Below are 10,470 nucleotides of genomic sequence, written 5' to 3'. Positions count from 1 at the left end.
TTCTGCTTCCCTGCAGGCAAGCCCAGCTTGAGCTTCAGAACTCAAAATGTTTTGAAAATTTTGAAACATTTCGACTTGCCTCATTTCATTTTGAGGCTGTTTCGAAGCTCTCCATTTTGTTTCAATTTTGCTGTTTCAAGCTCAAAATGAGTCAAAACAGTGTTGAAACAAAACTGCTGGCAACATTTTGTACAGCCCTATCGAGCCCCCTGCTCAAAACAGGACCATCCCCAACTAAATCATTCCAGCCAGGGCTTTGTTGAGCCAGGCCTTAAAAACCTCCAAGGTTGGAGATTCCACCACCTCCCTAGGAAACCCACTCCAGTGCCTCATCACCCTCCTAGTGAGAACGTTTTTTTCTAGTATCCAATCTAAACTTGCCTTACTTGCAACTTGAGACCATTGTTCCTTTTTCTGTTATCCACCACCACTGAGAACTGTGAGTTCTGTACTGGGAGACCTTCAGTCAGCATCCTGCCTTTAAAGTCATGTAACAGGTGATCACTTACCACATTAGGGTAAAGACTCCAGGGACAAGGCCAAGCTCATATTTACATTTTGCAAAAACTTGAGAGATTCCAATAGAAAATACCAACTTCAGTTTACGAGAACTAAAGAATACAAGGATAGAGATTAAGGCTGGAACATTCTGGGTATAATTTAAACTGGGGGATCGGATCAAAGTGGGCTGTTTGCACTGACCAGAGCATGTCTCCAAATGAGAACTGAGGAGAAAGCAAGGCTAGGGGGACAGCAGTTCTGGACTGCAAGGCACTGAATGCCCCCTTCTTGTCATGCAGGTGCCTACTGATTTACTGACAGATCCCCTGACTTTCAGAAGTGTTGTCCCAAGGGAGGAACTGGGACCTCAACCTGCCCTTCACTAGGCCCCAGCATTAAGGTTTTAGGATTGGGAAGACAGAATTTTCAGTGCAGTGCAAAGCTAGCTTTTATTTATTTATTATTTATTTAAACTTATATAGTTAAATATAATATATTCAAATTCTTTGAAAAATCAATTTGTCATACATGCACAGGCATATTGTACAACATGTTAGAACTAGAAAGGCTCTACTCACCTTAAATTATATCAGGCTGTATTTTCATACAAGGTTTCTGGTTTGAAAATATGCAAGAGCAAAACTTGCATGTGTTATACCTGTCACTAGAGTCCTATGATAAAAACAGCTTCAAGCTGTGAAGTTCAAGTGTATTTTTTTTAAAAATCTTGAGTACAACACAAGTCATACAGCAAGTAGAAATGGAAAGTCTTTTTCAAATGTTTACCTTTTCAACTTCAAGTATTTGTGTGCATTTGAGCTTCCACAAATTTCCTTTCGCTGTCCTGTTAACAATCAATGGACATTCCCATGAGGAGCACCCACAATGTGTCTGATTCTGCAGGCACTCCTCCCGTCACAGCCAATAGGAGTTTTGCCTTAGTAAGGATCAAAGCCAGAATTTCCATATGCCCCTTTCCAAATGCACACAACCTGCACATGCAGCTGGTAGTGCCCAATTACTGTGCAGCTAATTGGCCTGTAAGACTTGGGGGCACAACAAGGTGAATGTTGGAAAATGTTGAAAAAATGTTTAAATGTTTTACAGGTGCCTTTGAAAATGTGGCCACATAAGCCTAGATCAGGTACCCACTTCCTAGACATACACATCAACTAGATTTTTACAAGCAAGAACCATGAGCCCCCACTCACTGAGGAGCAGTATTTTCAAGGTGTATTAGCACTTCTGTCCTCTCTGTAGGCCTGACCCTGAATGGTCCTGAACCCCTCACACTAAAATCTCGTGCTTAGGTACCGTAAGAGAAAACTTCAGGAATATCTGACATAGATCAATGGCATCTAGCAGAATCTGACTCTGCATTTCAGCAGAGAAAGAATATGGGTTTGGACAGATGTAACAATTAAATAATATCTGGTGATACCAATATAAGCTGTTACTATTATAACTGTTGTATCCACATGCTTTTGTAGAGATTCAAATGTAGCAGAACCATGCCAGGTTTAACCCTATTTCATTTAAGACTAAAGTTACAGTGATTTAGCTAATTTATATCACTACAACTCATTCAGCTGTAACAGTTCCAGCTGGTGCCTCTTGGCTTCCTAAAGCAATTAAAAAGTATGTTTGTCCATTGCCCTTGTGTGACTTTCCTCCCAGCCATTGTACTAAGTGAGCGCGTCTACACAAAATTCTATTGCGCATTAGCAATTCATGGCAAAAGCTGTGCTGTTGCACTAATGCACAGTAAAATTAGTCTAGTGCACATTTAGCATCACTTATAAGGTATGTGGCAGTGCGGTCATGCAGTAGCACAAGTTTCTACGCATTTAGTTTGTTTCTGTTATTACAGGTACTAACTTAATACGCAGTAACCACAGAGCATATTAATGCATGTGTAGACATGTCCAGTAACATTTAAAATAGTCCTTATATCCGCAGCTCTGCAAGACACTTAAGCATGTGCCTCACCATTAATGCAGACCTACATACCTTGCCACATCGAGACCTACATTCCCTCACAGCCTTAATAGCTTGTACCAGAGTAGCCAGCAGGTCTCATGTATCATGTTACCACACATAAACTGTGTAATTTACTGTAAGCCTGATTCAGTGCCCTTGAAGTCGGTGGGATCTTTCCACTGGCGTCAGTGGGATGGGAGAAGGCATCACAACTGTTGCTATCCGTACACTTCCCTTTGCGCTCCTCCATCCAGCCATGCCTTCTTTTGTCCAGGCAGGTTTGTGAATTTCAGTAGTGTCTTAATATGTTGCTCATCATCACCTCAGCTATGTCACAGGCCACTAAAGGGATTCATTCATTCTTCTCACATCTAACAAAAGAAAAGATCTTAGGCTGGAGGAAAGGTTGTGCTGCAGTATTGCCGCCAGGATCATCAGGAAACAGCATTTCATGTGTCAGACAGGTAAAACTGAGGAAGGACCTGGAGAATCATGTTCTATCAAGACAGGCTCTTTCTAAAAATTATTGTACAGATCAGCATAATTTATAATCTCCCACATACCTTCTAGGACTAGATTAAGAAAGAACTAGCATCACCCACGTCAAAACAAAACCAGCCTAGACACTAGGCTGCATTTTAGAACATTATGCTCTGTTCAAACATCATTACCAGCTACCAACCGGCAGGCATAAACTCAAATGTGAAAATGATCAATTTGCAGCAGAAGTGATCTTCAGTCCATCCCCCAGATCCCAATCCCCTACCCTGGGAAGATGACATAATTCAAATCTGAAAAATGGGATTCAGATCACCTACATTTCCCCTTATGTTAGATCATGAGACTATTTGATATGTACAGAGGCCAAGAGTTCCTAAAGTCTCCACTGCTTCTGAATGCCTTAGTCACTGGATGGCCAAGCCTAAAAACATAAAAGAGCCTGCTTTTCACCAGGGGAAGTCACTAGGAAATATGGATGCTCATTCAGGCTGCCCGAGATGGGGATGCTCAAATTCAGTGGACACTTTTGGGATGTTTAGGCTGCCATGTAGTATCCCTTAGCATTAATGGGAGGGGAGTCACAGGCATAACCCTGTTGCACAAGTGACAATATTCTAATGATCATAAATGCCTCCCTTTCAAAGGGCCAGGATCTTGGACTGATGAAGCATAAATACCTCAACTGTTTCTGGTCAACTTACCTTAGCTCTCCTGCCACTTTTTCATTCCTCTTGGTTACAATGATTCGATGACAAGACTCAGCACTCCAGCATCCTCTGTACAGAGAAGAAATCGTGCTCCTGCTGACATCAGATGTTGAAAATTCAGCTTGTAAATGACCTTCATTTTGTTTGATCTTTATGACGTATGACTTGCTTTTTGCAGATGGTATTTTCTGGTGTAACAATTCTCCGCAGTTCTGGTATGAAATTGGTGTATGTGTTAACAAGTTTGTTATATTAATTTTTTGTGGTTTCCAAAACCCCATTGGTGCACTGTACAATGGGATCTTGTGGTGTGTCATGAAGAAAGAAAAAAAATGCAGCTATGTAATGGAGTGATTCTTATTTTCAAATGATTGTGTTGTTGATGATATTATATATATATATATATATATATATATATATATATATAATGACTTATCGAGATACTAAGAAAAGAAATCTAAATTTACCAAAATGTGTATATTTTAATAAATACATAAAGCTTTATTGTGTGCCTTTACATTTTAAAAAAATGGATTTATAAAGGAAACCAGAGAGAAATATGTCTTGGTATAAATTTCCATAGTAATGTAAAGCTTTTAAATGAAAGAATAAACCAAAAAAGGACAAAAACAGAATTTCCCATATAAATTTTGTTAAGTGGATCAGTACCTGATGGGCCGATATTTTTCAATGCTAAATTGAATATAGACAAATCTTGCCTTAAGTGCTTCAAAATTTCCTTTGTAGAAGAACCATGTAAATGGGTTGATTTTGGTATTTCCTTGCATTGTTGTGAAAAATGGTTATTAGTTTACACAATAAAACCTAAGAAAATGAAAGCGGGGTGACTAGTCAAGTTTTACCTGTGAAGTGGTCAGTGTCATGTTCTGCCTCTCACACTGGTGCTTTTACTATCCTCCAGCCCCATGACAAACAGTATCAGCACTGACTGTCACCAGGAACTCGCAGTGGCAGCTGCCTGCTCTGGCCCTCTCCATGCCTTCCCCTTCACAGTTGGAAGCATGCAGGACACGCAATAGGCCCGTTGGGATTTGTGTTTGCAAAAGAAACGCCACTCCCTTGTTTTTCCACTGCTAGCTGAGTCTGTAGTGCCTGTCTCATACCACCCTGCCTCTGTTTAAAGCCATGTGCTATCACCCGACCTGCAGGGCCAAGTGCAAATTGATGGCTGGGAAGGCACTTGGGGCATGGGTTGTTGTGTTAGTAAGAGTGGGGGGGAAGGCAGGCCTCAGGGCCAACACATCAGTGGTTCCCAGTCTCTTCATGCCAGGACACCCCTGTCACACCAGGGCTGCTCCCAGAGTTTGATGAGGAAGGGGACTTGGTTACATTTACTCTCATGCTGGCTCATGTGACCCCTGCTGCCAGAACCTGCAGATCAAGAACGTGTGGGGTAGCTCTTGTACACACACAGCCTCGCGTTGTCCCCATGCTTTTTCTTCCCAGCCCCCCACCCCTCTTTCCCTCCTGGAACCCAGCTGACATTTTTCTTGTTTCATTTTGCTGTCCAAACTGAAGTCTGAACACAGACCCTTCCCGTGGGTGTCTGCTCAGTTTTCAAACAGCTCGAAACCTAATGGGCAGTTGCTGACATTGAAAATAACGTATTTCCCAAGGACAACACAAACACCTTCCCATAAATAAATAAAATGACACATTTCCAAAGGAAAACATTGCCGCAATGGTCTCCTGTGCTCCCAACCTACTTGCTCAGCAATGCAGTTGATATGATGCTTCAGTTGCTTAATGGTTTCAGGCATTACTGTGGGTGACAATTTGAAGGATTTCCCACCACTCCTCTCTGTCTCATGGAGACACATCCATTCTTTTTCAACCAGGACCCCTCTACTTGGCTTTGTCATCTCTAACTTTTACTGGAGTGAGGGTAGCACTAATCTATAACTATTGGCAACTACCCCAGAGTCCAGTCCCCCTCAATCCATGTTGTACTGTTTTTATTTGCTAATGCTTTTGATAAGAGATCTTGGAGGGTTTATTGCAAAGTTCAATTTTAGAACTGTCAGGAAAGCCACACTGTTCCTATAGAATAAAAGACTCGCCTCTTGCAAAATAAAGAGGAAGTATGTTCCTTCTTCACTCCATTTTCATTTGCCCTGTTACATGCTTTCTACACCATATATTCTCCATTTGCTTAATATTCCTGAGCAAGTCTTTCCAGCTAGCGTCCAAGTGACCTACTGCACTATGGCCTCTCCTGGCCAGTCAGCCTATGATTGTTTTATTAATGCATTGACAACAGGAATGATTTTTATTTGACTCAGTGTTATTTTACTTGCTAGGATGATGAACCTCTGAACCGATTAAGCCTTAGTGGAGGAATCTGAGCTGATGGGTTTGTGGAGACTCAGGTTTAATGTGAGCTCTGAACATGGGAAGAATACAGCACTGGGCTCTACTGCAGATCACAAACTTAAAAGAGGGCCTTGTCCAGGAATGGGTCATTGTAAGTAGAGCCCCAAAGCCAGGTCTATTAGAGAGGGGCAGGTGAACCATCTGTTCAATCTTAGGTGCTGACACAGTCCCCTGGTTGCTGTATAGCTGAGCACCTCACAGACTTGAAGGTATTTTACCACCACTACACCCTGTGGGGTAAGGAAGTTCTACTCTCACCATTTTACAGGTGGGGAAGGAAGCCACATAGAGATATCATCATCTGAGTCCAGGTTTCTCAAGTGCACTGAACACTAGGCTGCCCTTTGTCTCCAGGACAATCAGGCTGCTCCTGCTCCTACTAGTGTTGACTGAAGACTTGCCATAGGACCCTAACGTACTTCTGTGCTAAGCCAGGAGAAATTCCAGCTGTGTAACCTGCCCAGCTCTGCAGCTGATGTTACACAGGATATGGGGCTCTATTTCCACCCAGGAGAATTAAATTTTACACTCTTTTGAGGTTTTAACTCTGTGAACAAGAGCCAAAGTCCTCCAGAGCCACAAATGCTCCTGAAAGGCCATCTCCATCTTACACAGGCCAGTGGTGTTCAGGATCTGGGCAGTCCTGCAGGCATCTAGTTTTAGAAATGTGATAAACAGGTATTTGTGCTCTGATCCTTTAAAAATGAAGAGCTTGAAGTTCTTTGTGCTCCCTCCAAAAGCTGTCCGTTCACCGCAGCCAGCACTAATAACCTTCAAAGCACTTGGCAGGTTACAGCTCACACTGTGCACTGAAGTTTACAGAGATTCCTATTTTTACTTTGACTATTTCTTTTCCTTTCCAGAAATAAACGTTCTTCCTTCCTTAGAACAGCCTCCCTGGGGTCTTTTATGGATTTGATCTGGAATCAAACATCATCAACCTGTAACCCAAGAAAATGCAGAGGCAGCCCATTGCACTGACCAGAGCATGTCTCCTGGTGAGAGCTGAGGAGAAAGCAAGGAGGGGAGGAGGAGGAACAGTAGTTCTGAACCTCAAGGCATTGAATGCCCCCTTCTTGCCTTGGGACCCCCAACAAAGTTCCCATGTGGGTGGGCTCGCATTCACCCCATCCTCCAGATGAATTTCAGAAGAATCAGCTACAAGCCTTAAACTGGCTTTCAGAAGTTGAAACGGAGCTCAGCTCCCCTCCAAACTCCTCTGCCTCTCCTGTACCGCTCACTTCCAACCAAAAATTCATCATGGGCTTCCCATGACTCCAAGGTTTGTTCAAGTGGTGATTTGGACTCCACTTTGGCATCTGTCATAAAGCCTGAAAATGGAGACAAACAATCCAGACACTTCTGAACTCTGCAGCCAGGGAATCCCAACCCGGTTGTAGAAATTGCATTTTGTTCAGTCTCAGTCCTGGAGGAAGCCAAACCCTGTGGATTTCAAAAATGGATCAGCTTTTAATGGAAACCATCCCTTTCACAGTTCCTATCTGCAGTGAAAATTAAAAGAGGCCCAAGGGCAAGACTTTTACTCTGCCAGTAAATGATGAGCTCAGGGAAGAAGATAAGAATCCATGAGACAGGCTCTGGGAAAATAAACACTGACCTGCTTTTGTGCACCAAGATCACAGGGACTGATGAAACTCCTGCACTCTCAGGCTATGGGTCTCCCTGAGACAGTTACCTTAAAGCAGTTCTTACAGATGAGAGACTGAGGCTTCAGCTAAATGGAAATCTAAGACAGAAATGACACTTGCATTGATGTGAAGCAGAGATTGACACAGCACTGAGCCCAAAGAGGGCCCCAGGGAGCTATTTGACTGCACAGTTCTGTCATATATTTTACTAAGAGCTCTAAGAAGGTGCTACTGATAGTCTTGTAGTCTAATATGAGTGAAGGAAACTGGACAACATTCAAACAGCTATTTATCAAAACAAGAGCTGGCTGGAGCCTAAAAGCTTTTGCAGGCAGGGTATTTCTGACTGTGAGATCTTTTGAAGAAACTTTCATGTGTCACTACTGCTATGGCTCTATATTTTGCTAAAACTTAAGAGTAGGTGAAAGCACAGGATCTTCTGACATCCAGCTGTGACTCTGCTGACAGCATGCATTTGGGCTTGCTGCAAACAAAGCAAAACTTATCTGTACTCAAAGGGAAGAAGAATGCCTGGATTTCATGTGATGTCCTCACACAGGCACCTTACATTCTCCATTTTACAGGGGATGCAAGTCACCAGCCAATTTATCCAATAAGCCAGGAATAGCACCCAGACATCTTGGCTGACAGACACCTGCATGGAGAACTGTGGGTCACAATTGGTACCACAGAGCAGTGGGACTGAGGTAATACACAGGCATGTGCCTCAAGCAGGCAGGTGGGAGCCCATCAAAAAGGTGCCTGGAGGATGCAGAAGGGGCTTTGCACTTTTGCAGAGAGGATAGAGCAGCATGAAACAAAGTAAAAACCAAGAGACATGTCAGGCCAGACTGCATCCATCCCCTATGGGGCAAGAAGATGGGCATCTCTCCCTATACCTCTGTCTCACCTGTGCTGGAGCCAGCTCAAATTGCAGATGCTGATACAAGGACTTTTCCAGTTTAGCATTGTTGGAGGGGCAGACTGGCAACTCATGGGCTCCTCCAAGGCCCTGAGAACTAATCCACATCTCCTCAGACCTCCCATGGGAGGGACAAGGCAAAGCCCCCGGCCACAAGATGAAGGTTTCACTAAATGCCTGTAGCCAGCTTCCAAGTTCCATCGTTTCACTAATGCTGCAACCTGCGTCGCAAAACCCAGACAGGGTTCCCTAGGACACAGCTGCCTACTCATATACTTTGATCCTTCTCTGACTTACAAAAATCCTAGATACATTTTTATTCATGGGGAAGCTGGGGAGGAAATGCAATTTGAATAGCAGTTCTGTTCAAACACTTTACTGCATACCTCTGCATTTTTCTCTCTCAGCCCAACAGGCTTGTTTGCAGGTTACTATTCAAACAGCTTTTGCCGGGAAATTCAATCAAGCCTTTTGGGTATCTGAAGAGGAGCTATTCAGCATAAAGCAGCATGAGCCAATGCACAACCCACAATCAGGCCAGGCTTCACAAAGCTGCCCATCTGTGTGTTACACATTCTTTTGTGGACCCCACGTATCAATGGCAGCACTTATAGCTTCTCTTGAGTCTATACAACAATCGACTGTACCGGGCTGTGATGTAATGGGCACAAGTGTTCTGCCAAGGAGCAGTGCAGTTACAGTTCACATTGTGTACATTGTACAGGGCCCCTCCCCACCGGACAGTATGGGGCCAATGCAACACAATACCATGACCGCAAGCCACACTCTCTTCAGCTTGGCTCCAAGGGAGCCAGCTTCATTGGCACTGATTCCATCTTGCACAGCAGCCCAAAACAGAACTGGGGGCCTGAACTTCCTTCCCAAAATTTGTGAAAAGTCTAGTCCAGCCCCAGCTCTCATAACCTAGGCCCCATGCTAATCAGTGTATGAAAAGTGTGAAAATGGTCATAGGCAGCCCCTCCACTGATGGCTCCTTCTATGACAGGGTATCCTGCCCCAGGAGCCAAGTTATTCTGGTTCAGTTCCCAGGAAAAGATGAGTAAGGCTCAAGGAAGCCCTGATCTACTTCTATACCAGTGGCATGTGCTTAGCCTTTCCCCATCATCCTTCCCCTACCTCACTTCCCTGCAGTCTACCTCCCCAGACAGCCAGTCCTGCTTCTCCACACTCTTGAGCCACAACTGTTACTGGTATTTTTCTGGTTCTGAAGCATACACTCATTTTTGTACCAGGATAAGTATAGGCACAGTATACTCTTTAAGTGTATTGTTTCCCAAGTTCCAGGCATGTGAACACGAGGAGCACACAATACAGTGAACACCACTGCATGGAACACATGACCTCCATTTGGGCTCTGATCATTCCTGAAGAATATCCAAGTGATACTGAACACCAAACAGTCTTGTTTAATTTGACAGCAGAGTAAAATTGTTTTCCCAGAATCACTAAGAAAATCCTTCAAAATCATTGGGAAATTTGAATAAAAGCATGACACGAAAGGGAAATCTACAGGAACACATAGGGAGGAAGAAAAGGCCGTGTTTGCACACACACTGTTATTTATTGTATGATGTTTCACTTAAAATACAAAGGCACCATCAGTATTCACCAGAATTTATTGTGTTTGTAACTGGTACATTATACTGCATGTTAAAAAATGTTCCACTTTTATGATGCAAGACAGAACACAAATTAATTGGAATAAAGGAAAGCAATTTAAAAAAGAAAAAACCAACACTGTAAAAATACACTTTTTAGTAACCAATCTGTACAAAAAAAAAAAAAAAAAAAAAAA

Source organism: Gavialis gangeticus, unplaced genomic scaffold (genome assembly GCF_001723915.1).
Source record: "Gavialis gangeticus isolate Ggan-Ray unplaced genomic scaffold, GavGan_comp1, whole genome shotgun sequence".
In the NCBI taxonomy this organism is placed as follows: Eukaryota; Metazoa; Chordata; order Crocodylia; family Gavialidae; genus Gavialis; species Gavialis gangeticus.
The sequence above is the reverse complement of the archived record's forward strand: the minus strand, read 5'-3'. Positions refer to the sequence as shown.